Genomic DNA, 5,000 nt, shown 5'->3' with positions numbered 1-5,000 from the left:
TACAGACTCGTACACACACGCTCAAAGAGAGAGAGAGATTTTAAAGGAGAGAGAGATAATTGAATGAATCGCAGGGCAAGAATGTTGGAATCGAAAGAGGGAAACGTAAAAAAGAAGCCAGGATTAAGAAAGACAGAAAGAGAGAGAGAGAGAGAGTGGGGGAGGGGAGAATGAAGCGAGAGCGAAAAAGAGCGAACGGGAGACGAGATCTGGTTTCTGGAATGAAAGTAAAAGATAGACAGATAGATAGACAGAGAGGCAACAGAACGACAGACAAATTGGCATTGGAAGATATATATATATATAGAGAGAGAGAGAGAGAGGGGGGGTTGACAGACCGACAGTGAGACAGATAGATAGATAGATAGATAGATAGATAGATAGAGAGAGAGAGAGAGACTGACAGATATATAGATTGATAGATAAATAGATAGATAGATAGATAGATAGATAGATAGATAGATAGATAGACAGATAGATAGATAGACAGATAGATAGATAGATAGACAGATAGATAGATAGATAGATAGATTGATAGATAGAGAGAGGGAAAGAGAGAGTGAGAAATAGACCGACAGAGAGACGTTGAGCGAAAGGAATATTTTAAGAGGAGAGAAAGGGAGAGTGAGGTGGTATATTGAGGAAGTATGAGAGAGGGATATTGTTATACGAAGGTTAAGGGGCTAATAGGGTATTTATAAAAAGACAGGACTGGGGACAGGGGACAGGGGCAGGGGATGTAAGACAGGGAGGTTGAGTGAGTGTGTGAGCAAATGGAGGTTAAACCTGGATAGAAGGAGACGAGCGAAGGGGCGAGAGAAAGGAGCGCAGAGAGAGAGACATATAAAGGAAAAGAAAGAGAGAGAGACAGAGAGATAGAGAAAATGAAAGGGGGAGAGCGAAAGGAAAATATAGAAAGAGATATAGTGACAGAGAAAGAAAGATGCTGAAAGAATTAGAGACAAAGAAATAGAACGACGTAAGGTGAAAGAGAAAGAGAGACAGACACACATATATGCATATATACAGAGAGTGAGAGAGAGAGAGAGAGCGCGCGAGACGGTGACTGATAGGTAGATAAACAACAGATCGATAGATCATCATCATCATTGGGTTGATCTTGTTCGATAGAGTGATAGTAAGAGAGAAAGATAGACTAGAAAAGAAGAAGGAGAACAACGTAAAAAGAGAGAAACAGTAAGAGACACGGAGAGAGAAGGAGAATTAGAGAGAGAGGGCGAACAAAGAGAAGAAATACGAGAGACGAGACCTGGATACAAAGGAGAGAAAACACACGGAAAGAGGCAAATATAATAATATTCCGGGAGAAAAACGAAACAGAGACAAGGTATATAATTAAAAAAGAGGTATATATACATACTTGTATAACCATATATAAATATATATTTATGTGCGTATCTTTAAAGGTATATTATATAGAAATATGTATGCATATGTAATATATATACATACATACATATACATGCAGAGAGATGTATATACAAGAACGAGGGAAGAGTATATAGAGGTGATGTATAGAATGAAAGAGAGAGAGAGAGAGAGGGAATCAGAGATAGCGTATTTATATTATTATATAGAAGTATATATGAACATATGCGTGTGTATATATTTCTATACCAATTGTGTTAAATATAGGTAGAGCGTGTATATATAAATTTGAGCTTTTGTATGTATGTATACATGTATGTAGGTATGTATCTATGTACGTATAACTATATGTAGTATGTGTATATTTGTATGTATATATGTGCGTATGTAAAATGGTATGTTTCTATGTATATAAGCTTGTGTATATAAGTACCTTTGTAACTGTATTAAAGAGAGAGACAGACGGACATGTTTATATAAATATATATATATATATATAATCCGACATGTATAATAAGTGCATCTTTTCCCTGACTTACGGTCTCTTAGATGGTTCACTCGTATATATACATACATACATACATACATAACAGGTGTGTTGATGCAAACAGGGAAAATAGAACTCAAAATAAAATGAAATAAAATTTATGTATTATTCTTATTAATATTTAGCAGAAGTAACCGAATGGGCTTTCATTCGTGCCACAGAGGGAACCAAGGTGCTTGAGTTTCGTGAGTTGGCACTTATCAAACGCACAAAACTCTCGGACCTTGGGTCACTCTGTTAATTCTGCTAAATATAAATAAATAAATAAATAAATATGTGTGTGTGCATTATATATATATATATATCTATTTATTTATTTATTTATATACGGTGTATGTTTTATGTTTGTATGTATATATATATATTATATATATATATATTTATATTTATATTTATATACGGATGTATGTTTTATGTGTGTATGTGTTTTTACGCATATATATATATTTATATACGGATGTATGTTTTATGTTTGTATGTATGTTTTTACGTATATATATATATATATATATATAAAGAGAGAATGAGATCTATAGTGATCTATCAGAAAAAGTTCATATCACATATACATATATATATTTCTATACATTCATACATATACGCTCATAAAGACCTACACGTACACACTCACACATATATATATATATATATATATATATTTGTATTGTATCGGTTTAGGTGGTTGCAGTTCACCTGACAAGGGATTTTGTCTTCAATTAAATGAAAGAAAGAGAGAAAGGGAAAGAGAACAGCGAAGAGACAAAGAAGGAAGGAAGAAAGAAGCCAGAGAAGAACGAATAACGTGAACCAGCTTCAGTGGAAGACCACCTATTTTTACACATGACATGAGGTAAGAATGACATTCGTCTGCTTTCATACTCATTCTTTCTCTCTATCTCTAGTTGTCTTTTTTTTATTTCATCTCTCCATGTCTCTCTCTTTCTCTCTCTCTTTATTTCTTTGTTTCACTCGCCTTCTCTTCTGCCACCGCTCATCATCATCATCATTGTCATCATCATCAAAGACGATTGATCTTATAATAGGTCATTCGATAAGCTAGAAATAGCAGCGAAATTTATCAGCACCGATATATAAAAAAATGAAGCCAAAAAAAAGAAAAAAAACAAACAGACATCTCCCTCCACAAAAAAAACTGCCTTATAAAATAAAATGAAATAAAATTTAAATTAAATTAAAGAACACATTGGGTAATGTATTCCTAGCTACATATATCATCTCTCTATGTCTGGGTTATTATTATAAAAAATAAAATTCAAAAATAACGGGATGTTTTACAGTTTGTTTTGTCTTTGATCACAAATCGAACTAGGATGGCTTAGTGGTGGTGGTGGTGGTGGGGGCTAAACAAAAACAAGAATTGCCATCATCTTCATCATCATCATCATCACCACCACCACACCGTCATCGTCTTCTTCTTCGTTGTCGACGTCATCGTTTTCATCATCATCATCGCAGCCAAACATCATCATCGTCAGGATCACCAGCATCATTATCATCACCACACCGCCATCATCATCATGATCACCACGATCGTCCTCATCACCACCACCACCACCACCACCACCACCATCATCATCACCATCATCATCATCGTAATATACATCACCACCCTCGTCGTCATCGTCGTGAACAGACGATGAATCAAACGTGTGTGACATCATTTTCCACTCAGTGACACAAATACATCCAAGCACGGCATCTTCAATTTACCATCGCCTTTAACCAGACCTGCGCTACACCACAAACACTGTGCGACACCGCCCTACGCCATACCATACCATACCATACCATACCATACCGTACCATACCATACCGTGCTACATCACACCACGTTATAACCCCCACCACCACCACACTTCACGATTCTATACGATGTTATACCACACAGAACCCATACTACGCTAGGTTATATACCATGCCGTACTGTGTACCACATTATGCCATACCTTACAATGCCATACACTGGACCACACAAAAATCTCCTTCGCCGCCGCCATCAACCACCATCCAACCTCCCTCAATCATCTTCGTCGCCACCACCACCACCATCGTCGTCGTGACTCCCCCATCTCCGTCAGCGCCACCGTGTCATCGCCGTATCAATCAACCCCTTTGCTTCGCCTTCTAATACCCCTCTTCATCTTTCGCCATTTCATTCCTCTCTCTTCTCCTACTTGTTCACCGTCCTCTTCCTTTGAAATCTCTTTCTTTCTTTCTTTAGCCCTCCTACACTCTATCCACTTCTCTCTCTCCTCTCCTCTTTCCCCCTCTACCCTTTCTCTCTCTCTACCTCTCTCTTGCTCTCTTTTCGTAGTCCCTTCTCCCTCTCTCTCTCTCTCCCTCGCTTTCTTCCTCCCTGTCACTCCCCCTCTCATTTCGTCTTTTGTCTTTCACTCCTACTCCCGTTCGCTCACTTTTCTCTTTCCCTCCTACCTTCTCTCTCTCTCTCCTACTCCTCCACCCCGCTTCTTTGCTCCAATTCTTTCGACGACGACCGACGTATGTCCAGTTCTCACAACGGCTTTGTCTACCGTTGTTTATTTACATACGCACACACACACACACACACACAAGCAGATACGTACACGCATGCATATGTATATACACATACACACAAACTTGCATATATATATGTATATATATATATATATATATATATATATACACACACACACAAACGCACAAACATGCATATACACACACACATTCATATGCAGACATATACACACACAAACATGCCTTTACGCACACATAAGCACGCGTACACACACACACACTATCACCACAACTACAATTATTAACCCTATACATGAGCAAGACTACAGTTACTGCTGCAACATACACAACACTCATCACTACAACTACTACGTATACTATTACCAATACTGTACATGATCGACACTACCACCACCACCACCACTACTACTATAACAAACAAACACACACAGACTGACACATACACCACTGCCACCACAAACAACTGCAACACATACCATCACCAGCACTGAGTATGGCTAAGACTACTACTGCTACAACACGCATA

General features: G+C 37.9%; 2 protein-coding genes across 4 annotated transcripts in view; one reads left to right on the top strand and one right to left on the bottom strand.

The window, feature by feature from the left end:
• The window catches only part of LOC106868627 (neuronal acetylcholine receptor subunit alpha-10), a 55,674-nt gene that overhangs the window by 40,661 nt on the left and 10,013 nt on the right, over window positions 1–5,000 (bottom strand). The gene's annotated exons all lie outside the window — the stretch shown is intronic.
• LOC106868625 (monocarboxylate transporter 12) overlaps window positions 789–5,000 on the top strand; it is a 57,075-nt gene continuing 52,863 nt past the window's right edge. For 2 of the 3 annotated variants that reach the window (XM_014913969.2, XM_014913970.2), the window contains exons 1-2: window positions 789–1,367; window positions 2,615–2,786. The gene's annotated coding sequence lies outside the window, so the exon portion shown is untranslated. The remainder of the gene's footprint in view (window positions 1,368–2,614; window positions 2,787–5,000) is intronic. The other variant, XM_014913971.2, reaches the window with a different exon arrangement.

Source organism: Octopus bimaculoides, chromosome 21, assembly GCF_001194135.2.
Source record: "Octopus bimaculoides isolate UCB-OBI-ISO-001 chromosome 21, ASM119413v2, whole genome shotgun sequence".
Taxonomy (NCBI): Eukaryota; Metazoa; Mollusca; class Cephalopoda; order Octopoda; family Octopodidae; genus Octopus; species Octopus bimaculoides.
This window is presented reverse-complemented; position numbering and strand designations above follow the sequence as displayed.